The following is a 27,621-nucleotide window of genomic DNA, read 5'->3' on the forward strand; positions in this document are numbered from 1 at the left end:
GTGCTGGAGCTGGGACTGACTGAGCCACCTGTGCTGGATCTGGGACTGACTGAGCCACCTGTGCTGGATCTGGGACTGACTGAGCCACCTGTGCTGGAGCTGGGACTGATTGAGCTACCTGTGCTGGAGCTGGGACTGACTGAGCCACCTGAGCTGGAGCTGGGACTGACTGAGCCACCTGTGCTGGAGCTGGGACTGATTGAGCCAGCTGTGCTGGAGCTGGGATAACCTGAACTGTTGGGTTGGGCTTGAGGACTGGAGTTGAGCACCACTGGTCTACATAAAACGTATCAGGATAGACTCATGGACCTCAACATTTAGAACTTGGAGGAGAGAACGAAGAAAGGGGGGGGGGTTACTGAAACGTTCAAATACTGTGTGTAAAGGATGAGGTAAACCTATTTTAGAGCACACAGTTCAGTCAGGTTTAGAGGAAATGTGAAGCGAGAGGGTATTACAGTAAGGGAATTCAAAATTGTCGAGGAACAAATAAGATCTGATGTTTTGCAACAGATTGGAAATTGGGTGTATTGAGTGGGCCCCTTTTTTTATCTCCTGTCAAACTCTGTCTCTGTCGTCGTGCTCGGTCCTTTTGAAATCTGTTCCTCTCACCATAGGGTGACTCAGTGATGCAATAACATCCGTTAAGGTATACACCCGCATCTAATAGACTGAGGAGCTCTGTAGTCCTAGGGTTCACCAGCAGATAAATTTACCCTACCTTGTTTTTTTTAATAAGGGTTTAGTGAACTTAAATGTAAAGGTGTGTGTGTGTCTATACTGTACAATAGGATATACATGTTTTGACCTCACTACTTTTTTTTCCCCCTTTCTTTCATTGATCTTTAAACTGTGTTTTTACTCCCAGAAAAAAAGAGCCTAGGACTGAAGTTAGCTTTGTGAAACAACGGTTTTTCGAAGACCCTTATCTGAGAGGCTCGGGATAATAGTTTTGTTGAGAAGCCTCAGACGTTGGCATTTAAAACAGGTCTGTGCTTTATGGCGGGATGGAGCAAGTTAGGCCGCGTCCATAGTGGATCAGACGGCGCGAGTGCCAAATACAAACAACTGGAGGCCAATGTGCGTGTCCATAGATCGTGCACGTGAGCGCCGAGGCGGCCAATGCATGGCGAGACAAACTTGTTTGAATTTGCAGCGCGACGGCCAGGTTATGTGTGCGGTTCAGCCAATGAGGGCGAACTGCTCACGTGACATCACGGGCACGCCCACCATAGTGCAAAATTGCAGGCCACGGATCTCTTAAAGTACAGACAATGCGCTCGGTCGCGAGCGCGCACCTACTATTGAGGCGGCCTTAGAATAAATGGCAGAGGTTGCTGCGTGTACACTACTGTAGGCTTTGGGCCTATTAAAAATCAAATCAAAACCAGTTGTGAAAAGTTAAGAAATAAGGTTTGTCATCTTTTATAAGCATCACAATGAGATTCATTTCGTGATGGTTACCTTTTTGATTGGGGCTGGGGGGAGGGGGAATTGTACCTTTAAATTGTCCACTTGTGAGAGATGCTTTGAAAAACTCAACTTGCCAGCTGTGTGTGACATATTTACAAGGCAACACACAGAGTAAACCAGGACAATCAGCGCATCACCAGTGTGAAAGGCAAAAGGCTTGGGGAGAGGGAGTGCCGGATACCGTAACACTGTGGGGGAGGTGACTGTGCCTTGGACAAGGTGAGGGTCAGGGTGGCTGGCGTTCTGCCTGGATGAGTGTGACTGGAATAGAACATAATGAGGGTGTGTCCAAAGAGTAGGTCAGGTGGAGTGGGTGCTCGGGGTGGCACATGCCTAGATGCAGGCATAAGCTCAAGGGTAGAGATTCCCAGGGTGGGGATGCCCAGGATGCAGGTGGTGGTCCTGCCTGTGTCATTGACCCTCCTTTTTATTCACTTCAGATATGATGCCTCTTCTTCACAATTACATCACAGTAGATACAGAGACTCTGCTGTCAAGCCCCAAACACCTGGAGATTATTTACACCATGTGTAAGAAGGTGAGCAGCTGTGTGTCAGTTGGACAAATGGAAAGGAGAACACACTGGGTGGGAGCACGGTGGGAATTAGGAGCCTGTGATTGCATGTGGGGGCTGAGCAACAGAGAATTTTACAAGTAATGTTTTCCACCATTCAGTTAAGCTTTGCAAGCAGTCTGCTTAGACATTGTTTTTGGAGGGCTCAATACTTGGATCATGAAGGGTCCTGCAATTGCGGTGTAAGGGCAGAGACTGTGTGTGTTTGTGAGGGGGTGGGGCTCTGGTGAACTGTCATTTTGGTTGTGAGGCAAGAAGGGGCTTAGGGCAGCAGTGGGAGGTTGAAGGGGGTGAGGAAGAGGTGTAGCCTAGTGGTGCTTCATTTCCACCCCTTTTGTGTCAGGTACTCACAGGGGAAGCCGGGGAAGATGCCGAGTGCCACGCAGCAAAGCTCCTGGAGGTCATTGTCTTGCACTGCAAAGGCCGAGGAATTGATCAGGTAATTTGGAACTGGGTGCTGCTAAGGCTCATTGCCCACCCCACTCTGAGACATGCTGTCCATACTTCATTTTTTCGGATAAAGTTTTCACACTATGAGCTCTATGCACAAAGCGCCGAAAAGTTTTTTATCGCCACAAAATGCTTTTGGTATTCAGTAAGCGCCGAGAATTTGCCAAAATCGGCATTTTTTTGACCCGATAAAAAATTATCGGCAGGCGGCTGGCGAGAAGCCACTTTTCAGCACCTTTCGCCACTTTTTTAAATCGGCTGTATTCTAGTAGCCCCGATCCTGTTTTCGGTGCTTATCGGAGCTGATCGGCAGTCTCGAAAAGCTATTTTTTCGGCAAATCGTCCCGCCAACTACAATTAGTCCTTGTTACGTGTGTGTGTATATGTCGGATCTAGAAATAAAAGCCAGGTGTGAATCACTAGTTTCCTGAACCCCATAACCAGTGTCTGGACGTCCCCGCTTCACAATATCTGAAGCAGCAATCCCGCCTGTGATCTTGCCTGATCCGCAGTCCCTCAATGTCCAGGTACCCTCATTCCCGCAATGTTATACATTGGAGGGGATGTGTTCCCTACCTGTCTTCCGATGTCTTCCGTGTGAAGCTTGAGTCATATTTGGAAGAAAGCATTATAGGTTATTTCGGTGTAGTATAGGGCAGTTAAGATATATAGGGTAAATAAGATATCCAGATCCAGAGTGTGGGGGCGAGTGAGAGAGAGTGGGGGGGAGAGAGAGAGTGTGGGGGAGAGGGAGAGAGAGGGGGGAGAGGGAGAGAGAGGGGGGAGAGGGAGAGAGAGGGGGGGGAGAGGGAGAGTGTGGGGGAGAGAGGGAGAGTGTGGGGGGAGAGGGAGAGAGTGGGGGGGGGAGGGAGAGAGTGGGGGGGGAGAGGGAGAGAGTGGGGGGGAGAGGGAGAGAGTGGGGGGGAGAGGGAGAGATTGGGGGGGGGGGGGAGAGAGTGGGGGGGAGAGGGAGAGAGTGGGGGGAGAGGGAGAGAGTGGGGGGGAGAGGGAGATAGTGGGGGAGAGGGAGAGAGTGGGGGGGAGGGAGAGAGGGAGAGAGAGTGGGGGAGAGGGAGAGAGAGTGGGGGAGAGGGAGAGAGCGTGGGGGAGAGGGAGAGAGCGTGGGGGAGAGGGAGAGAGAGTGGGGGAGAGGGAGAGAGAGTGGGGGAGAGGGAGAGAGAGTGGGGGAGAGGGAGAGAGTGGGGGAGAGAGGGAGACTGACTGACTGGGTAGGTGACTGACTGACTGGGTAGGTGACTGACTGACTGACTGACTGGGTAGGTGACTGACTGACTGGGTAGGTGACTGACTGACTGACTGACTGGGTAGGTGACTGACTGACTGACTGACTGGGTAGGTGACTGACTGACTGGGTAGGTGACTGACTGACTGGGTAGGTGACTGACTGACTGACTGGGTAGGTGTCTGACTGACTGGGTAGGTGACTGACTGACTGACTGGGTAGGTGACTGACTGACTGACTGACTAACTGGGTAGGTAACTGACTGATTGACTGACTGGGTAGGTGACTGACTGACTGAATAACTGGGCAGGTGACTGACTGACTGACTGCGTAGGTGACTGACTGACTGACTGGGTAGGTGACTGACTGACTGACTGACTGGGTAGGTGACTGACTGACTGACTGGGTAGGTGACTGACTGACTGGGTAGGTGACTGACTGACTGACTGACTAACTGGGTAGGTAACTGACTGATTGACTGACTGGGTAGGTGACTGACTGACTGACTGACTAACTGGGTAGGTGACTGACTGACTGACTGACTGACTGGGTAGGTGACTGACTGACTGGGTAGGTGACTGACTGACTGACTGGGTAGGTGACTGACTGACTGGGTAGGTGACTGACTGACTGGGTAGGTGACTGACTGGGTAGGTGACTGACTGACTGACTGACAGACTGGGTAGGTGACTGACTGACTGACTGACTGACAGACTGGGTAGGTGACTGACTGACTGACAGACTGGGTAGGTGACTGACTGACTGACTGGGTAGGTGACTGACTGACTGGGTAGGTTACTGACTGACTGACTGGGTAGGTGACTGACTGACTGGGTAGGTGACTGACTGGGTAGGTGACTGACTGACAGACTGGGTAGGTGACTGACTGACTGACTGACTGACTGACAGACTGGGTAGGTGACTGACTGACTGACTGACTGACTGGGTAGGTGACTGACTGACTGACAGACTGGGTAGGTGACTGACTGACTGGGTAGGTGACTGACTGACTGGGTAGGTTACTGACTGACTGACTGACTGACTGACTGGGTAGGTGACTGACTGACTGACAGACTGGGTAGGTGACTGACTGACTGACTGACAGACTGGGTAGGTGACTGACTGACTGGGTAGGTGACTGACTGACTGACTGGGTAGGTGACTGACTGACTGACTGACTGGGTAGGTGACTGACTGACTGACTGACTGGGTAGGTGACTGACTGACTGGGCAGGTGACTGACTGACTGACTGGGTAGGTGACTGACTGACTGACTGGGTAGGTGACTGACTGACTGACTTGGTAGGTGACTGACTGACTGACTGACTGGGCAGGTGACTGACTGACTGACTGGGCAGGTGAGTGACTGACTGACTGGGTAGGTGACTGACTGACTGGGTAGGTGACTGACTGACTGGGTAGGTGACTGACTGGGTAGGTGACTGACTGGGTAGGTGACTGACTGACTGGGTAGGTGACTGACTGACTAACTGGGTAGGTGACTGACTTGTTGGGTGGGTGGGTAGGTGACTGACTTGGGTGGGTGGGTAGGTAGGTAGGTGACTGACTTGTTGGGTGGGTGACTGACTTGGTGGGTGACTGACTTGGGTGGTTGGGTTGGGTGGGTGGGTGACTGACTTGTTGGGTGGGTGGGTGTGTGACTGACTTGTATTGTGTGACTGACTTGTTGGGTGGGTAGGTGTCTGACTGACTGGGTGTTGGGTAGGTAGGTGACTGACTGGTTGGGTAGGTAGGTGACTGACTGGGTGGGTAGGTAGGTGACTGACTGGGTGGGTGGGTAGGTGACTGGGTGGGTGGGTGACTGACTACTTGTGGTCTCTCTCTCCCCCCTCCCCCCTACACACACACACACACACACACACACACACACACACACACACACACACACACACACACTCTCTCTCCCCCCTACACACACACACACACACACACACACACACACACACACACACACACACACACACACACACACACACACACACACACACACACTCTCTCCCCCCCTACACACACACACACTCTCTCTCTCTCCCCCCCCTACACACACACACACACTCCTCCCCCCCCCCTACTCACTGTGGATCGCTGTGGTCTCCGGTCTCTGTGACAGCCGAGGAAGCGGCAGGCCGGATGTCGCCCTCGGCCTCGGCGGCTGTCACTGCGGGTCACCGGGTGGGAGTGAGGGATCCGGACACAGGGGAGAGAGGAGTGGGGGGGCTAGTGATGCGGCTGGTCACCGGGTGTCAGACACGCCGCAACATGAGGGCAGCGGCAGCCTCAGCTCAGTGGCTGAAGATGGTGAAGGAGGAGACCATCTTCTCACAACAAGCTGATCCGAGCTGCCACGCGGGGTCACGGAGGCCGGGGACACGGAATTGGAGGTGAGATCGGGAGTGAGTGGGGAGATTGGGGTGTCAGGGGGGGTCACGGAGGCCGGGAGAGATTGGGGTGTCGGGGGGGGGGGGGTCACGGAGGCCAGGAGAGATTGGGGTGAGGGGGGGTCACGGAGGCCGGGAGATATTGGTGCGAGGGGGGTCACTGAGGCCAGGAGAGATTGGGGTGAGGGGGGGTCACGGAGGCCGGGAGAGATTGGGGTGGGGGGGGAGGAGCGGATGGCCCGATGGGAGGGGGGAGGGGCGACAGATGGCCCTGCAGGGGCCTGAGGCAGACAGGCGTGGAAGGGGCTGGCTGCCGGAAGGGGGAGGAGTGGAAGCGCTGAGGAGGGAAAGTTGCTGAGAGGCGGGGGAGGAGCGAAGGCACTGTTCAGAGAGCCGGAGGTTAAATCCACATGCCCCGGGCGTGTAAATGTATATAATTGTCGAACACTGTGTATATATATATATATATATATATATATATATATATATATATATATATATATATATATATATATTACCCCAACAACCCCTATAACCCCTAACATACACATATATGCACATCAATGATACTATAGGCCGGCAGGGGCCCTCGGGTGTTACCCGCAGGCCTGCAGTACCAATTATGTGCCCCCCCCAAAATTAATGTCAAAACACATACATACTTATAAATAAATAACCCCCCCCTTAACACATACAGTATAGTAATGGGCACAATTACTATTACCCACAAATGGATAATAGTGAATGTGCCCATTTTAAATACATAAACACCAATCAATACATTAAATACAGTACGTATAGCACTCACCCATGTCCGCCTGCCACGATGAAGGCCATCCTCATCTTCATCCTGTTCATGCCCCCTCCGCTGCTGCAAAACAGACACAAGAATGAAAACATCCAATGTAATGTCCCCGAACCCCTTAATCACCATAGCGGTTATTAACCGCTACAGTCATTAAGGGGTTAACCCACCCTCAACCACCACTCGGGAGGCCTACATACCCTCCCACACTAACCCCCCACCCTTTGAGGCCTAACCACCCTCACCCACTATCCACAAGGGAGGCCTACCCACATACCCTTGGGGCCAATAAGCCCTCCCCCCACCCCCAGTACCCACAATAAAAACAATACACAGCCCCACATTAAACATCATTATATTTATTCAATACATTACCCACCCCCTGTGCCCCCCCATAAATACACGATTTATTCTTTTACATACAGGGTTCATACCCCAGCCCCACGCGAGTCCCCGGCGGGCTGGCGGGTCACCTGACAGACCTACAGGGTACCAGCAACTTGTTTCACACAGGTTCTGGAGGCCTGTTGGTGGGTCCGCCAAGTGCCATGGCCCCTAGGTGGTCTCATTGGGTCACCGTGGGCCACAATTGGGTCCCCACGGTAGGCCCGCGGATGTCTGGGATCCCCGGGTCAGACCCACAGGTGTCTGCGGGGCCTCGGGTGGTTCACACGGGGATCTGGGGAACTCACGAGTGCTCACTATGGGTCCGCGGTGCCCCCACGGATGTGGGACCACCGGTTCTTCCCCGCACACTACGGGTCCGCGGTGCCCCCACGGATATGGGACCACTGGTTCTTCCCCGCAGACTACGGGTCCGCGGTGCCCCCACAGATGTGGGACCACCGGTTCATCCCCGCAGGTGTCACCCGTGGAACCACCAGCCTGATACCCGTGAGATACCCGAGGATACCGCAGGTGGTCTCCAGAGGTCTCACGCAGAACCAAGGAACCAACCCTGAATGTAAAAAAAATAAACCTGGCCTATACATTCAATACATACATCCCCCCCCCAACACCTACAGTACAATAATGTGCAAAATAACTATTATCCAGATAGGGATAATAGATTATTTGCCCATTATTAAACACATTAACTAGCATATTAAAATAAATAAAGTACTACTGACCTCATCAATAAGAAGCCCCCGTCGCCAGCAACATTCTTGTCTTTCGTTGCCCACAAAATACATAGCCAATACATAGCCAATACATTGCAATTACATTCAGATATTAATTAACCCCTTAAACACCTTATCGGATAATAACCGCAAAGGTAATTAAGGGGTTAAGCCACACTGGCCCGATACCCACCCTTCACCCAATCATTTGTACAGTGGCTTCATCATGCAACTATATATATATATATATATATATATATATATATATATATATATATATATATATACACTTGCGACACACTTTATTCGAGCTCGGCTAGTCCCACGAATTCGGGTATACCCGGGTGTATTGAGGTTTGTGACTGTTTTCTGCCCGAGTGCATTGGGTTATTTTCCAGGCAGGGATTGAAGAATTTTATTCCCGCTGGCTGCAATACTGCACAGTATATATATATATACTGCATTACAATTCATGAATTTATGCCATCTGGTAGACACGCGAAGCACTGCAACCTATTAAATCCTAATCATTATCATTTAACAGATCAGCCGCCTGTCAGCCAGGAATGAACCCAGGCTGGGAAGGCAAACGCAACGGGGCTTGTCAGAGGTGAGGAGCGGCGCATTCCAGGTATCTGCCAGGTACATATTGGGTATTTGCTCGAATAAAGTGTGTCGGTGCAGTATACACACACACACACACACATATATATATATATATATATATATATATATATATATATATATATGTATGCACACACAGCTGTCTCTTACACATACCAATACTCCTTGTTTTTCCATCCCTATACACCAATAGGGACCACATAGTATCCACACACACTTTTAGTTATGCTACTATCTCCCACATTTCCACACCTACCCACACCATTTTTATTAACTCCCACTCCACACACCCCTTTTGTAAAGCACTGTATACACTGTGGGCTCTCCATTAATTTATATTCACACAGATACACACACACACACACACACACACATCACTTTCTTTCAGGAACCATTTAACACCTCTAGCCATAAATCTCATCTACACCCGGGGAAGGACAAGCACAGATAACATTCCAAGAGAGACTGTTTTTAAGTATTCCCTTTGTTTGCTTCATTCATTGTAACATCGCCGGAAGAAGAGATCAGTGTATCTCGAAAGCTCGCACAAATAAAAGCATTTCGTTAGCCACAGAACGGTATCATCTATTTATTTTTTGATTTTATATATATATATATATATATATATATATATATATATATATATATATATACACACACACATGATGAACCAATATACAAATAAATGTAGAAGGGTTATCAAAAACATGCTCTACTACAAATACCACTTCTCCATACAGACACAATACAATAAAATCAATTTCCTTTAATAATCCAATCTGATCTTCCAATCAAAATCCTCAAATGCCAATCAAAAGCCACAAATGCCACTGAAAACATTGCATTTACATTGTATACATGATGCATACAATCTATGTACCATATACATTCTGCAAATGAATGTTAACAATAACATATTCCAAACAAAATACCAATACATCCAAACAAGTATACTATTTAAACCAATCCAGTAACCATAAATCAATTAGCATTCATTAATTAAATCCCTAAACAATTTACATTCCATCCCTAACAATTAAACAATTAACTAATTCAATCGTTGAACAGAACAAGTTATCCTCTGATAAAATATAAGTACCAAAAAGAATACAATATACAAAAGCAAGCCTCACCCTGACCTAAAGTACACCATACAATAGCAAAAATTACATCTATCTAATTTTAAAATACATGATACACAGATTTATGCATAGCAGCATAGCCAAAATAATTTAAAACACAGCAAATCAAGCTTTTAAAACAACATCATTTCTTACCCTGTTTGCATATATCGATCTAGACATACATACATACAGTGGCAAGAAATGATATACCAAAAATAAATAAATACACATGTAAAAAAGCTTCAAAAAAAAGAACAAGTTAAATAAAATACATTTCTTTAGTTTACTTACCATTACTTGACTCACTCACCGACTCCCGTTGAACAGCTTACTCTTGAACCAATCCACCACGCACAGGAACCCATAAAATAAAAAACCATAAAATAATAAACATTGTGTGACAGGGTAAATAAAAGCCACCAGCTATATGCCTGGCAGACCTATGTTTAGTCTGCAGTGCAGCAGTGATTAGGTTAACTTCAGCTGGGAACCTCAGAACAATTAGTTGGATCCCAGCTGCCTAATCAAGGTGTGTTAAAAACCCCAGGCTGTAGACACATGTGGCCTAGCTGTTCAGGAGAGAGGAGATTACTGATAGAAGGTCTGTCTGTTGTATGCTATCTGAAACAGGAAAATCCCCTAAAACTCTGGAGAGAGAACAGCTTGATACAAGGTCTGTTAGCAAAGTACATGGTTTATGAACTGTCTGTCTCCTGCATAGAAAAGAGTAGTTGCCTTATTTTTACTCTGTCTGATAAAGAGAAACTGTTTTGTCTGCTGAAGAAAAATAATTTTTTCTTTTGTTTGCTGATGAAAAGCTATTTTTGTTTTGTGTGCTGTATAAATTAAGGCTAAATAAATAAGCCTTATCCAAAGAACCTGCGTGTGTAGTTGCATTTACCCTGCAACACATTGAAATAAAAATCCAAAACAATCCACGGGTCTTCTATTTGTAATCCATCTTCATCTGTATTCTTCTTTCTTTTATCTGCGGCTCTCTTCCGGGGTCTTCTTGTCTTCTTCGGCCACGTCCTTCCTCCTCGGCGTCTGCCTTCAAAATGAGATGACATAGGCTTTTAAAGGCCTATGACGTCACATTTTCGTCATGGTTCCCACGGCCCTGATTGGGCTGTGAAAACCATGTGTTTTGGCCGAGAAAAAAAAAATGACGTCACTTAAAGGCAATGAAAGCACAGCCAATCAGAATGGCTTTGCTTCAATTGCCTTTCAGATGACGTCATGAAAAGAAACATGGCCGGCCTCACATGGTACAGTAGCCAATCAGAGCGTGGGAACTCCATACCAACTCTGATTGGCTCTAGTATACCATGTGACAGAGGCTTGGGGGAGAACGGATGTGACGTCATTGAAAGCCTGTCACATGGTACTAGACCCAATCAGAGTAGGGATAGACTTCCCCTATCTGGATAATAGTTATTTTGCACATTATTGTACTGTAGGTGTTGGGGGGGGGGATGTATGTATTGAATGTCTGTGGGGGCACCGCGGACCCGTAGTCTGCGGGGAAGAACCGGTGGTCCCACATCCGTGGGGGCACCGCGGACCCGTAGTGAGCACTCGTGAGTTCCCCAGACCCCCGTGAGAACTGCCCGAGGCCCTGCAGACACCTGTGGGTCTGACCCGGGGCTCCCAGACATCCGCTGGCCTACAGTGGGGTCCCAATTGTGGCCCATGGTGACCCAAGGAGACCACCTGAGGGCCATGGTGCTTGGCGGGACCCACCAACAGGCCTCCAGAACCTGTGTGAAACAAGTTGCTGGTACCCTGTAGGTCTGTCAGGTGACCCGCCAGCCCGCCGGGGTCTAGCGTGGGGCTGGGGTATGAACCCTGTATGTAAAAGAATATATCATGTATTTATGAGGGGGGCACAAGGGGTGGATAATGTATTTAATAAATAGAATGATGCTTATTGTGGGGCAGTGTATTGTTTTTATTGTGGGTACCGGGGGTGGGGGGAGGGGTTATTGGCCCCAAGGGTATGTGGGTAGGCCTCCCTTGTGGGTAGTGGGTGAGGGTGGTTAGGCCTCACGGGTGGGGGGTTAGTGTGGGAGGGTATTTAGGCCTCCCGAGTGGTGGGTGAGGGTGGGTTAACCCCTTAATGACTGTAGCGGTTAATAACCGCTATGATGATTAAGGGGTTAGGGGATATTACATTGGATGTTTTTATTCTTGTGTATGTTTTGCAGCAGCGGAGGCGGCATGGCTAGGATGAAGATGAGGATGGCCTTCGTCGTGGCAGCCGGAAATGGGTGAGTGCTATATGTATTTAATGTATTGATTGGTGTTTATGTATTTTAAATACACAGGGTGTGTATGTTGTTTATTGCAATGTTTATTGGGGGCAAATGTCCCCAATAAACATGCTACTCTGTCTTAACCCTTTCATTGCCTTAGCGGATATCCGCTATGGTAATGAAGCAGCATTTATGTATTTTAATAATATTGTGCGGAAGCAGGGGGGCTCCTGAGATGAACCGCATTGCTTTGTGGCTCAGAGACCCCCTGCTACCCGAGTTACAAGCCCCGGTTTGGGGCATCGGTTACAGTGTCGCAGCCATATTTATAGCGGGCACGCCGCGAATGGGATGCTATAAAGATGGCGGCGACACTGCCACCAGATAACACGTACCAGGGCCTGTAACTCGGGAAGCAGGGGGTCCCTGGTCCACAAAGCAATGCGGTTCAGCTCAGGGGACCCCCTGCTCACAGTACACTATTATTAAAAATACATTCATGCTGCTTCGTTACCATAGCACATAGCCGCAAAGGTAAGGAATGATTGTTTATTTATATATGGGTTTTACTCATAGTGTAGATGTGCAGAGGGTCTCCGGAGCTGAACCGCTTTGGTTTCAGGTCCGGGGACCCCCTGCTTCCCAAGATACAGGCCCCTTTATGGGGTGCCGGTATCCCTCTGCTTTGTTTACATTCCATGGTCACGTGATCGGGACATTTAAATGCAGAGGGAAACCGGCACCTCATAAAGGGGCCTGCATCTCGGGAAGCAGGGGTTCCCCGGACCTGAAACCAATGCAGTTCAGCTCCGGAGACCCCCTGCACATGTACACCATGAGTCAAAGTTATTTTGATATGTTTTTATTTTGCCGATGTTTGCTCAGAGCGCGCGGCGGGTCTCTCTCTGCTGCAAACACATATCCGCAGAAACGGCCTATCGGAAGGATATCGGGAGTCAGGATTTTTTGTCACCGGCTCATCGGCGTTTTGCTTTTGAGGAGATTCGGCAGGGATCGGCATGGATTCGGCCCTTACGGAATACTGCGAGGGCAAATCGCCAAAATCATGCCTATCGGCAACACTTGCTGAAGAGATTTTTTTTGCGCTTAGTGCATGAGGCCCTATATTACAATTAAACACTAACCCTAGCCGTGTGTGTGTGTCTTTCTCTCTTTCTCTCTCTCTCTCTGTCTCTGTCTGTCTGTCTATCTCTGTCTCTCTCTGTGTCTGTCTGTCTCTCTCTGTCTGTCTCTCTCTGTCTGTCTGTCTCTCTGTCTGCCTGTCTCTCTCTGTCTGTCTCTTCTCTCTCTGTGTGTTTCTCTCTCTCTCTGTGTTTCTCTGTCTTGCTCTGTCTGTGTTTTTCGATCGCTCTCTCTCTCTGTTTCTCTCTGTATCTATCTCTCTCTCTCTCTCTGTATCTCTCTCTCTGTATCTCTGTCTCGTCTCTGTCTCTCTCGTCACTCTCTGTCTCTCTCGTCACTCTCGTCACTCTCTGTCTCTCTCTGTGTCTCATTTTTTTTCATTCCCCCCCCCCCCCATCTGCTCTTCCCCCATTTCTCATGGTTAGGTTTGTTATCCAGAGCTGTTAATTACGTACTATTTCTAGACATTTTTCGCATGCCGTTTTTTCCATCTGCATTCAAAGTTTGCTCTCTCTGTTAGAAGCGTAAAGATTTCAAACTTGCCCTGGATATCAAAATAAACTAATTATTTTAACATGCAGTGACTCTATTATATGTTTGGTAGATACAGTATATACATATTTTACTGTGATTTTATTGCGTGTGTGTACTGAAAGATTTTTTGGTTTCTTTCTACTTTGATCAGATTGGTGAATAAATTGTACAGCAGGCATGAATCTAAAACCTTTTCGCAGAAGATATGTGCTTGTAACTGTTATTTGCCCATGTATTCTCTATAATTATGGAACATGTAAAATCCTAGTCCTTTATAAATAAGGATTCTGGGTTGTGGAGTAATGCACCTGTTATTTTGTGTTTTACCCACCGCATTACAGTAGTGTGTGTGTGTGTGTGTGTGTGTGTGTACTGGAATTCCCTTCCCCTCAATACCACACTGTCTCTCTCTGGCTCTCTCCACCTTTAATGCCTATCTTCATACAGGCCCCCTTAATGAAGTATTTGGGTAGCTCCCTTGGCTAGTACTATACATCTCATATACATTTACAATCCCTCCTTGCAGTCGTACTTACCACAACACACTCCTACTGTGTCTGCAGGTTCTTCCTACTTGCCAGTTAAATTGTAAGCTCTTCGGAGCAGGGACTCCTTTCCTAATGTCATATTATATTCTTATGTATCCAATTATGCTATTTGTATTGCTGCTGTAAAGCGCTACTGTATGTACATGGGGGCGCTATACAAATAAAGACATGCATACGTACGTTATAAGGCTAGGGAGATAGAAGAGGGCTTTGGCTGTGCTAGCAATTGCTGCACATGGCCACGAGAAAAAAGGGAGCAGCCAGAGGAAATCACACCTTTCCCAGGTCTCAGATCACCAAGTTTACACACTAACTGAAGCAGTATTTAAAAATACTTAAAGGTGTCATATTTGGGTAAAAAAGCATCAATCATCTAGATGTAACTGTAGCCCTCTTTCTAGTGCTCTAGAGTAACTACGGGTACTGTACACACCTGTTGGCTCCAGGAGATCTGGGCCTCCGCTAGCTGGGAGCCTGGGGTAACAATTTTCTTATTGGCAGCGCCTCCACTTACCCAGGATCCCCATTGCGTAAGATTCCCTTGGGTAAGAACAATAGCTACACACATACGATTGTAACTGTTTACTGTAATTCTGATTGACTCTTATGGCATAGTTATGACAAGAACGCATGTAACACATCAACCAACTACTTAATATATATAACCCTGGTGGCTTGGCCACTCTCATAAGGAGAAATGTCAATGTCCTGTAACCGCGTGCCCCCACACCGTGTCCATGTAACTGTAATTATGTATATAGGCTCAGTCCTTTGGCCACTCCACTTAGTGTCCCCAAAGAGTGTTCCCTAAGGCGGGATCAGCGCCTGTTGACCGGTGTTGGTGCACTTTAGTAAATACCTTCCGGTCACTGGGGTGACCGGTAACAACTTCAAAAAGGATCCGCCGATCCAGCGCAGTCTCTCACGATTTCACGATGCACAGCAGCCTGGTCCCAGACGACTAGCACCAACCTCGGCTCCGCACACTTTGTCCCTATCTGCTATACAGTAAGGGCTGATGTAGCTATCACTACAGGGCGTCCCTGCAGCACCACAATCTACGGTGACTCAGGGAGTATCCTGGGGCCTACGGGGAAGATCTAGCCTATGCAGGTGGGTCACGAAACCCCCTGCACCCACACTACCTGTCCCCTTGCTCCTCCGGTGCCCTCTGACTAGCGTGGCCTCTCCCCCACACTTACCTTTCCGCCCTCCTATTCGCTCCCTGGCGTCAGGTGACTTCGCTAAGGCTCCTGGGAGTCGTAGTTACTGGCTGAGCCTCTTATTGGCCAGCCGTTCGCGCACTGCGCATGCGCGACCTCTCGCCGCTCTTACAGTGCCCCTAACTATTGCGCAACAATATGGCGGCGCCCTATGCTGTCGGGCCGCCGCGGAACCTTTTAAACACTCCCTCTGGAGACACGCTGCAGCGAAGGGAAAGCAAACTAAGACATCCCTACATAACCCATTGAACATGTCACTGGCATTAGTTCGCTTTAAAGTTCTTCAGGACCAAACCTTTGTGATATATGTAATATAATTGTATGTATATCTTTGTTTATATAGCGCTACAAGTGTACTCGGCACAAAGAATACAGTACAGGGAATTATAATAATACAATAAGTGCAGCAAAATCAGACAATAGGAAAGTAAATCCCTGCCTGAAGAGCTTACAATCTAAATGCGATGTTGGCAGACTTGCAGAGATAGCAGATGAGGAAATAAGTGCTGTAGATGGCAGTGCTTGGATTCAATGGTTGGTAGGAGTGACTGTGGGTGTGGGACAGTAGCCGTGAGTGCAGGCTCTTGGGGTGCTTGATTTGTGAGGCGAATTTTAAAGGTTAGTCAGTATTAACACAATTAGCAGGGGAAGAGGTGGCAGAGAGGCGTGGGCGAGAGCAGGTGTGTATATGGCTGGGTAATATTTCATTTATTCCCACATTTGGCTTTCAACATTTAGATTCTAAGCTCTGAGGAACAGGGCGCTCATCACCTTTTTGTATTTCTTTGTGCTTTTTTTGTCCGTATTTGGTATGTTATTCTGTTTGTCATTGATATCATCCTGTTCCCCCATTGTACCGCGCTGTGGAATATGTTGGCGCTTTATACGGTGATAATGATAATAGATGGGTCACATATACCAGAAGACATTCCTAATCTTTGCATTCGAATAGCTCTTTGGGCTCTCTGTTCCGCTGCTACCCTGGAAGTCTTTAATGCATTTAGTGAGTGGCCGTGTCTTTTTCTTTAGTGTATCCCACTCTTCGTGGAGGCCGTGCTGGAGAGATTAACACGAGGCGTTAAGTCCAGTCAACTGCGGACCATGAGCCTGCAGGTGGTCATTGCATCTCTGTATTATAACCCAGCTCTGCTCCTGAACACCTTGGAACAAATTCGCTTCCCTCTCAGCTCCGAGCCCATCACTGCACAGTTTGTCAATCAGTGGGTGAATGATACAGACTGCTTCCTGGGGCAAGTAAAGCTGACCGTTTCAGAACTTCATATATGGAGGGTACATGTGTGCATTGATCGTGTCGCTGTGATGTGTACTGAAGATTCTCTTGCAAATTATGACCTGTCGCCCATCTTAAGGCAACAATCCCCACTACTTAACCTTGTTTTTCTGCTGTTTTTTTTTTTTTTAACAAACTCTGAAACTGGAGGGTCCCTGTAGCTTGGGGGTAGGGGACGGTGGAGGTGGTGTGCAATTCTTGTCCTCAAGGGCCACCGGGATAAGATTATTTGGAAGGAGTAACAGAGCACTACTGAAATTATCCAAAATTGAAAAAAATAACTATTATGAAAGGGAAAGTGTGTTTTCCATTAAAAAAGTTATTTATTGGTCATGGGACAGAAATGAGCAGTGGTGTTGCCCCACCAACGCGTTTCGCACTTAAAAAAGAGCTTTCTCAAGGCATCCATTTTCCTAAACTCAAGGGCCACCACCAGGTTAGGTTTTCAGGATATCCCTGCTCTTTACAGGTGTCTTAGTCATTATGACTGAGCCACCTGTGCTGAAGCAGGGATATCTTGGAAACCTAACCTGTTGGTGGCCCTGTAGTACTGGAGGTGGACACCCCTGCTGTAACTGAACCCTAACCCCTGGGTTCCTGAGATATTTCCCATTTTTGTACCTGTATGTTTGGACCATTTTGTGTAATCCACATGGCTGCCATCCAAGGCTCACTCCTTCAGACCAAATAGGAATCCTCAATGTCATCAGGGCAGGACACAGCGGCTTCCTATTGGACGAGTCGGTTAGCTTTAATTTTACTGGCACATAAAAAGGTAAGTATCACGGGTACCAGGTGGTCCCAGGAGCTAAGAACAGTATGGATCCGCACCAGTGGGCACGTTGGTTCAGATTTCGGACAAAGAAAAGATTCTCAATATAGGGGGTATGCTGCATTAATGCTTCTATTGTATGCGTTGAGCCATCACTAATGGTGATATTTGTGATGTATGTGATGAGTCGCCACTCGTGCTGGGGTTTGTACCAATGAGCCGTAATTCATGATAATGTTTGGAATTTGATAGAAGCTTCTTAGCAGTATTTTTTGTGAGGCTCTATGCACCATGTCTGTCTTATGATCTGCTGCTTGTCTTGTAGGCTGCATGACTGGAAAGTGTGTATAATAGGACTCAGCATTCTGATGGAGCTTCCAAACCGACCGCCATCAGTCAACGCTGTTGTTTCCCTCATTGTACCTTCGATTCTGCTTCTCTTCCTTGGGCTGAGACAGGTGTGTGCAAGCCGTGAGCAGCCTGACCAGCGGCCATCCTTGCAGGACCCAAAGACTGAGACTGAGGAAAACGGTAAGAACCTCTGGCTCACTCCTTTCTCAGGAAGGGAGACAGGCTCTGGGTGTACTGAGACCGACTGGTATACCAGGAATGTTCCGAGATGGTAATATATTTGCAACATTAGGAAAAAAGCACAGCCGTGACATCCCAGAATCCTCTGTCCTCGGTCCTAAGCACACTTTAATAATAAAGCCATCAATTATTGGGAAGATAACGATAGAGCATTAAGCTTGTAGCCTGGGAAAGACTAGCTAATCTTCACATTGGGATTCAGGATTTTAACTTGCCTTTGTCAACAGACTTCTTATTTTTAAACACTGTATGTAACTCCTAACAAAAATAATCTATTTGGAACAAAAAGATATTAAATGTTGCATTACAATAGAGAATTGCAGGCTTTATCCTGCATGTTAAAAGAAGCATATTAATAAGACATGGCTAGGGATCGATTTGTAGGGTTGTACTGTATGTAGCATTAAAGGGAAAACAAAGAAGGGTTCAAAGGATATACAGTACAATGGTAGTGTGTTTTTCTGTTGCTTATGTAAATAGTTTAACACCCCTACAGCACTCGCATAGAAAGAATACATGGTCATATTAAAACAAGTGTTACGTGAGCATCACAAAAAGACCATGTCTCGATTTTAACACATAAAATATTCACAGGGAATAAACTATCATTTAAAAAAATTCTGCGAAATAAATATATCGGAATTGCATTTGTGTAGCTGCAGCAATATTTGTAACACGTACAGTATGTGCCATTCTTTCCAGGAGATGGAGTTTGGGATTTGTGTATACAAAATGTGTGTCTGTTACTGCACGAATAAACCATTGTGAAGGATGGCATTTCATCTGTGTGTGTGTGCAAAACATTGGTCTGAGTTGAGCTTAACACAATATATGTGCCTTCATGTGTATGCATAGTGTTGTGTTGCATTAAGTCGTGTGTGTGTGTGTGTGTGTGTGTGTGTGTGTGTGTGTGTGTGTGTGTATGTGTGTATGTGTGTATGTGTTTGTGTGACGGAGGAGCTGCAAGTCTCCCTTGGTGACGGGCTGTAAACATGCTGAACATGCTCTCTGCTTTCCAAGAGGAAACTCCGAGTGATGAGGAGGAAGGAAACGGGTTAGGTCAGGCCATGCAGTAGAACCTCGGGTAAGAGGAGGAGGAGGAAGAGGACGACTGGGACGATGAAGTTCTGTAGGAGACCTCCTTAGTGGGATTCAGTACTCCTTTGGACTCTGTAGATGCCCTTGATGAATACCAGTTCTTTACAGAAACTTTGCTCAGTACGTTACTTCTCAGTGTGGTTCGGCACAAAAATGAAAGTGGGGTTAAGTGGGGAAATGCTTCTAATTAAAGGGCTTGGAGGAGAGAGACCGGAGGAGCTCTGTATAAAAGCAATTTTGTTGGCAAGAAGTTCTGACACATTGTGCCATTTTGCTGGAGCGTAGCTGCATCAAACAAATGTAAGAAATCGTCTCTTACATCTGGTGCAGAATATTAGAAGGCACAAGCTTATACCACTATCACATTTTTGTTTTTCGTTTTACACCGATTAAAGGGAGAAGAGGTGAGACATGGAGGTGCAGAATTTGACACATCTCATTATATTCTGAGTTATGTATCTCATACTGTCAGTTCCCAAGTATCAAGCAAGCCCATGGAACAAGACGAAGAGCAAAGTGCTTGATGCATTGACGCATGCAGGTGCAAGATGGAAATAGGTGAACAAAAGAAAAGTGCGCAACAACAATATATAAATAACGTGATGAATGTGATACAATTAAATAGGTGACCTTGTGTATAGTATGAATATTTACGGAGCGTCTGCAGCTGTGACACCAGGGATGGCTCTGGTCCCCCCTAAATGCACACAAAAAAACAAGAAACACAGCGCACAACGCTCATAGTGCATTAAATGATATCTTTAGTAACCAAAATAAGAAGGTAAGTATTGTGCGTACATAAAACAAAATTTAAACAAGCATTTCAGGGTTATTGTTACCCAAGCACCAACGGACGCCTGTGATGGTCTCGTGGCTCTCTCCTTCTTACTCCAACAACCTCGATGTAGGGCCTGGAAAATCTCCACTCCAAACGCTGGTGTTTTGGCCTCTCGCCTTAGGGAAAGGCTAGTGCAGCTTCAGCAGTCCAGAAAAAGACCTCCGCTTATATGCGTTGTGCCCGTCACTGCATAAATCTCGTGTATAACGGAGCAGCGGAGTACACGCGGTTTTGCGTCCTGGTCGAGAGCTTCTTCCGGGTCTGTGACGTCACAAGATCGCGAGACTTCGTCGCAAGTCTGCAGGACACCGGATCAGTTCTCTGGGAGTGCTGGGATGTAGAGGGTTCGCAAATGTCATCAATCCTACGTGTTTCGAAACCACAGAGGGTCTCTTCATCAGGTCCCCGTATCCGGTATCCCTCTGCATTTAAAGGTCCCAATCACGTGACCGCGGCATGTAAACAAAGCAGAGGGATACCGGCACCACCTAAAGGGGCCTGTATCTCGGGGAGCAGGGGGTCCCCGGACCTAAAACCACAGCGGTTCTGCTCCGGAGACCCTCTGCACATCTACAGTATAAATAAAACACATATATAAATAAAAACTCATTCCTTACCTTAGCGGCTATGTGCTACAGTAACGAAGCAGCATTTCTGTATTTTAATAATATTGTACAGTGAGCAGGGGGTTCCCAAAGCCAGAAATTAATGCTCAGGGGACCCTCTGCTCCTGCACAATATTATTAAAAATACAGAAATGCTGCTTCATTACCATAGCGTATAGCCGCTAAGGCAATGAAGGGGTTAACCCACCGTGCCCGCTTTATTGTGGGTAGTGGGGGTGGGTGAAGGGGGTATTTGGCCCTTGGTGTGAGTTTAGGACTTGCGGGGGGGTTGCGGGTGCATTTAACCCCTTCACGACTGTAGCAGTTAATACCGCTACGGTCATGAAGTGGTTAACCCCTCCCGCTACCCCCCGCAAGCCCTAAACAACCACCGTTGGGGCTAATACCCCCTTCACCCACCCCCGCTGCCCACAATAAAAAAATCTCACACACAGCAGCCGCATAAAAATAAATAAATAAATCTAAATAAATAAATAAATGAATATAAATAAATACATTTGAAATACATTTTTATTCATAGTGTAGATGTGCAGGGGGTCTCCGGAGCTGAACCGTGTTGGTTTCAGGTCCGGGGACCCCCTGCTTCCCGAGATACAGGCCCCTTTATGAGGTGCCGGTATCCCTTTGCATTTAAAAGTCCCGATCACGTGACCGCGGCCTGTAAACCAAGCAGAGGGATACCGGCACCCCCTAAAGGGGCCTGTATCTCGGGGAGCAGGGGGTCCTTGGACCTAAAACCAAAACATTTCTGCTCCGGAGACCCTCTGCACATGTACAGTATGAATAAAACACACACATCAATAAAGACTCATTCCTTACCTTTGCGGCTATGTGCTATGGTAACGAAGCAGCATTTCTGTATTTTAATAATATTGTACAGTGAGCAGGGGGTTCCCTAAGCCAGAAATTAATGCTCAGGGAACCCCCTGTTCCTGCACAATATTATTAAAATACAAAAATTCTGCTACATTACCATAGCGTATAGCCGCTAAGGCAATGAAGGGTTAAGGCAGAATAAACAATAAATACATTAAATACATATTTTTAATGTGTGTGTTAAACCTTCCTGCCTTCACTGTAATCTATGTAAAAACCACTCCCCATATTGTGTGTGTTAAACTTCCCTGCCTTCAATGTAATCTATGTAAAAACCCCTCCCCATATTGTTTGTGTTAAACTTCCCTGCCTTCACTGTAATCTATGTAAAAACCCCTCCCTATATTGTGTGTGTTAAACCTCCCTGCCTTCACTGAAATCTATGTAAAACCCCCTCCCCCTATTGTGTTTGCTAAACTTCCCTGCTTTGACTAATCTGTGTAAGCCCCCCTCCCCCTAATGTGACGGTTAAATCTCCCTGGCCTGTGTTTCTGTGACTGCAGTGTACTGTATGTAAATGTGGGGAGGGGGATCCCGTGTAAATAACCACACCCACACCCACTACCCACTACCCACCTGCACATGGCCCCTCCGCTGCTGCAAAAAAGAGACAAAAATTAAAACATACAAAGTAATGTCCCCTAACCCCTTAATCACCATAGCGGTTATTAACCGCTACAGTCATTAAGGGGTTAACCCACCCTCACCCACCACTCGGGATGCCTACATACCCTCCCACACTAACCCCCCCCCCCCCCCGTGAGGCCTAACCACCCTCACCCAGTACCCACAAGGGAGGCCTACCCACATACCGTTGGGGAAACACCCCCCACCCCCACCCCCAGTACCCACAATAAAAACAATACAGTGACCCACAATAAACATCATTCTATTTATTAAATACATTACCCACCCCCTGTGCCCCCCCATACATACAAGATTTATCCTTTTACATATAGGGTTCATAACGCAGCCCCACGTGAGTCCCCGGTGGGCTGGCGGGCACCTGGACAGACCTACAGTTTACCAGCAGCCCTTTTTACACAGGTTCTGGAGGCCTGCTGGTGGGTCCCGCCAGCACCATGGCCCCCAGGTGGTCTCCTTGGGTCACCGTGGGCCACAATTGGGTCCCCACGGTAGGCCTGCGGATGTCTGGGAGCCCTGTGTCAGACCCACAGGTGTCTGCGGGGCCTCGGGTGGTTCCCTCGTGGGTTTGGGGAACTCACGAGTGCTCACTACGGGTCTGCGGTGCCCCCACATAAGTGGGACCACACATCATCATCCCCGCACCTACGGGTCGGCGGTGCCCCCACAGAAGTGGGACCACACATCTTCATCCCCGCAGACTACGGGTCGGCGGTGCCCCCACAGAAGTGGGACCACACATTTTCATCCCCGCATGTGTCACCCGTGGAACCACCAGCCTGATACCCGTGGGATACACGAGGCGATCCGCAGGAGGTCTCCAGAGGTCCCACACAGAACCACAGAACCAACCCTGAATGTAAAAAAAATAAACCTGGCCTATACATTCAATACATACACCCCCCCGAACACCTACAGTACAATAATGTGCAAAATAACTATTATCCAGATATGGATAATAGATTAATTGCCCATTATTAAAAACATTAACTAGCATATTAAAATAAATAAAGTACTACTGACCTCATCAATACGACGTGTCCGTCACCAGCAACATCCTTGTCTTGCCCACAAAATACATAGCAAATACAAAGCCAATACATTGCAATTACATTCAGATATCAATTAACCCCTTAAACACCTTATCAGATAATAACCGCAAAGGTGATTAAGGGGTTAAGCCAGACTGGCCTGATACCCACCCTTCACCCATGAATTTGTACAGTGGCTTCATCATGCAACTATATATATATACTGTATATATACTGTATACAGAGAGAGAGAGAGAGATTATATATATATATATTGAACCAATATACAAATAAATGTAGAAGGGTTATCAAAACCATACTGTCCTACAAATAACACTTCTCCATACAGACACACTACAATAAAATCAATTTCCTTTAATAATCCTAACTGATCTCACAATCTAATTCATCAAATGCCAATGACACACCTCACATTCCAATCAATACATTCCAATCAATCAAGTAAACAAAAATCAATTAGCAATCATTATTTACATCCCTAAACAATTGACAGTCCATCCCGAACAATGAAACAATTAACTAATTCACGCCTGGAGCAGAACAATTTAGCCTGTGAAAAAATATAAGTACCAACCAGAATACAACCTTTAAAACCAAGGCTATCCCTGAACACCATACCCCACAAAATACATAGCCAATACAAAGCCAATACATTGCAAGTACATTCAGATATCAATTAACCCCTTAAACACCTTATCAGATAATAACCGCAAAGGTGATTAAGGGGTTAAGCCACACTGGCCCGATACCCACCCTTCACCCATGAATTTGTACAGTGGCTTCATCATGCAACTATATATACAGTACAATATATATATATATATATACATACACAGTATATACACACACATGATGAACCAATATACAAATAAATGTAGAAGGGTTATCAAAACCATACTGTCCTACAAATAACACTTCTCCATACAGACACACTACAATAAAATCAATTTCCTTTAATAATCCTAACTGATCTCACAATCTAATTCATCAAATGCCAATGAAATGCCTCACATTCCAATCAATACATTACAACCAATCAAGTAAACAAAAATCAATTAGCAATCATTATTTACATCCCTAAACAATTGACACTCCATCCCGCACAATGAAACAATTAACTAATTCACGCCTGGAGCAGAACAATTTAGCCTGTGAAAAAATATAAGTATCAACCAGAATACAACCTTTAAAACCAAGGCTATCCCTGACCTCCCTCAAACACACAATACAATACCAAGGATTACATCTATCTAATTTTAAAATACTTTAAACTCACAATAATGCATAGCAGCATAGACAAATTAATTTAAAACACATCAAATCAAGCTTTTAAAACAACATCATTTCTTACCCTGTATGTATATATCTCTTTAGACATATATACATACATACATACAGTGGCAAGAAATGATATACCACAAAAAAAAGAATACACATGTTAAAAAAGCTTTTAAAACAACATCATTTCTTACCCTGTATGTATATATCTCTCTAGACATATATACATACATACAGTGGCAAGAAATGATATACCACAAAAAAAAAAAAAATACACGTTAAAAAACCTTTTGAAAAAATTAACAAGTTAAATAAAATACATTTCTTTAGTTCACTTACCATTACTTGGCCCCACCGACTCCCGTTGCGCAGCTTACTCACGAACCAATCCACCAGGCACAGGAACCCATAAAATAATAAACCATAAAAAAATAAACATTTATTTAAAAATCCAAATCAATTCACGGGTCTTCTACTTGTAATCCATCTTCATCTGTATTCTTCTATCTTCTTCCAGGCGGGGTCTTCTTCCCGCCTTCGGCCACGCCCTGGTCTTCTTTCTTCTTCGGAGGTCCTTCCTCCGCGGCGTCTGGCTTCAAAATGAGACGACATAGGCTTTTAAAGGCCTATGACGTCACATTTTCATCATATGGTTCCCACGGTCCTGATTGGGCCGTGAAAACCATGTGTTTTGGCCGATAAAAATTAAAATGATGACGTCACTTAAAGGCAATGAAAGCACAGCCAATCAGAATGGCTTTGCTTCAATTGCCTTTAAGATGACGTCATTAAAAGACACATGGCCGTGCACACATGGTACTAGAGCCAATCAGAGCGTGGGAACTCCATCCCTACTCTGATTGGCTCTAGTAGACCATGTGACAGAGGCTTGGGGGAGAAAGGATGTGACGTCAATGAAAACCTGTCACATGGTACGGTAGCCAGAGTAGGGATGGAGTTCCCACGCTCTGATTGGCTCTAGTACCATGTGACAGGTTTTCATTGACGTCACATCCTTTCTCCCCCAAGCCTCTGTCACATGGTATACTAGAGCCAATCAGAGATGGGATGGAGTTCCCACGCTCTGATTGGCTCTAGTACCATGTGTGCACGGCCATGTGTCTTTTAATGACGTCATCTTAAAGGCAATTGAAGCAAAGCCATTCTGATTGGCTGTGCTTTCATTGCCTTTAAGTGACGTCATCATTTTAATTTTTATCGGCCAAAACGCATGGTTTTCACGGCCCAATCAGGACGAAAATGTGACGTCATAGCCCTTTAAAAGCCTATGTCGTCTCATTTTGAAGCCAGACGCCGCGGAGGAAGGACCTCCGGAGAAGAAAGAAGTCCAGGGCGTGGCCGAAGGCGGGAAGAAGACCCCGCCCGGAAGAAGATAGAAGAATACAGATGAAGATGGATTACAAATAGAAGACCCGTGGATTGATTTGGATTTTTAGTTTAATGTTTATTGTTTTATGGTTTTTTATTTTATGGGTTCCTGTGCCTGGTGGATTGGTTCGTGAGTAAGCTGCGCAACGGGAGTCGATGGGGCCAAGTAATGGGTAAGTGAACTAAAGAAATGTATTTTATTTAACTTGTTAATTTTTTCAAAAGGTTTTTTAACATGTGTATTTTTTTTTTTTTGTGGTATATCATTTCTTGCCACTGTATGTATGTATGTATATATGTCTAGAGAGATATATACATACAGGGTAAGAAATGATGTTGTTTTAAAAGCTTGATTTGATGTGTTTTAAATGAATTTGTCTATTCTGCGATGCATTATTGTGAGTTTAAAGTATTTTAAAATTAGATAGATGTAATCCTTGGTATTGTATTGTGTGTTTGAGGGAGGTCAGGGATAGCCTTGGTTTTAAAGGTTGTATTCTGGTTGGTACTTATATTTGTTCACAGGCTAAATTGTTCTGCTCCAGGCGTGAATTAGTTAATTGTTTCATTGTTCGGGATGGAGTGTCAATAGTTTAGGGATGTAAATAATGATTGCTAATTGATTTTTGTTTACTTGATTGGTTGTAATGTATTGATTGGAATGTGAGGTGTTTCATTGGCATTTGATGAATTAGATTGTGAGATCAGTTAGGATTATTAAAGGAAATTGATTTTATTGTAGTGTGTCTGTATGGAGAAGTGTTATTTGTAGGACAGTATGGTTTTGATAACCCTTCTACATTTATTTGTATATTGGTTCATCATGTGTGTGTATATACTGTGTGTATATATATATATATATATATATACAGTGTTCGACAATTAATGTTAACTACACGCCCGTGGCGTGTGAATTTAAGCCGCTGGCGAGTGGATTTAGGCCGCTGCTGCTTCTCTATGAATTTCCCCTGCTCGCGCCAATATTTTTTTTTTTTTTAAATAAATAAGTAATTCCCCTCCCTGATTGGCCTGCCGCGAGGAAGAGGCAACCCAACCCACCCCGCTTGCTGCCCAGGGCTGGATGACAAGGTAGGCGCTTCCCCTCCGTCCCATGCTCCTTTGGCACCCGCGCAGGCAGGGTAATAGGAGCGGGGAAGAAGGGAAGCAGCCTGGGCGCGAGGCGGGTGCGCGCGCACGCGTTGGAGGGGGGTGCGCGCACACGCGTTGGAGGGGGGCGGCACGTGGAGTTCCCGGCACTATGCCCATCAGGAAGGTTGGTGTGGCAGTGCGGCTGTTCCCTGCTCACCACCGTTCCCTGCGCAACTAATGTGCAACAAATGTCTGGCTGCCTGACCTCCCCCTGACCCCCTCCTGGCTGCAGCCTGGGCGCACGCGCAGCTTGCCATATTTCCCATCGGGGAGGTTGGCGGCCATGCGCCTGTCCAGCTGCCCCCCCCGATCCTCCCGCTGCGCCCCGAATCCTCCCGCTGGCCCCCCCGATCCTCCCGCTGCCCCCCTCCCATCCTCCCGCTGGCCCCCAGATCGACCCGCTGCCCCCCCGATCCTCCCGCTGGCCCCCCAATCCTCCCGCTGTCCCCTCGATCCTCCCGCTGGCCCCCCGATCCTCCCACTGGCACCTTGACCCCCCC

The 27,621-nt window shown here is 46.6% G+C and overlaps 1 pseudogene; it reads left to right on the forward strand.

Moving 5' to 3' along the window:
• LOC142486107 (importin-8-like) overlaps nt 1-19,824 on the forward strand; it is a 68,942-nt pseudogene extending 49,118 nt beyond the window's left edge.
• Nucleotides 19,825-27,621: the final 7,797 nt, after the last annotated feature.

Source organism: Ascaphus truei, unplaced genomic scaffold (genome assembly GCF_040206685.1).
Source record: "Ascaphus truei isolate aAscTru1 unplaced genomic scaffold, aAscTru1.hap1 HAP1_SCAFFOLD_742, whole genome shotgun sequence".
NCBI classification, from domain to species: Eukaryota; Metazoa; Chordata; class Amphibia; order Anura; family Ascaphidae; genus Ascaphus; species Ascaphus truei.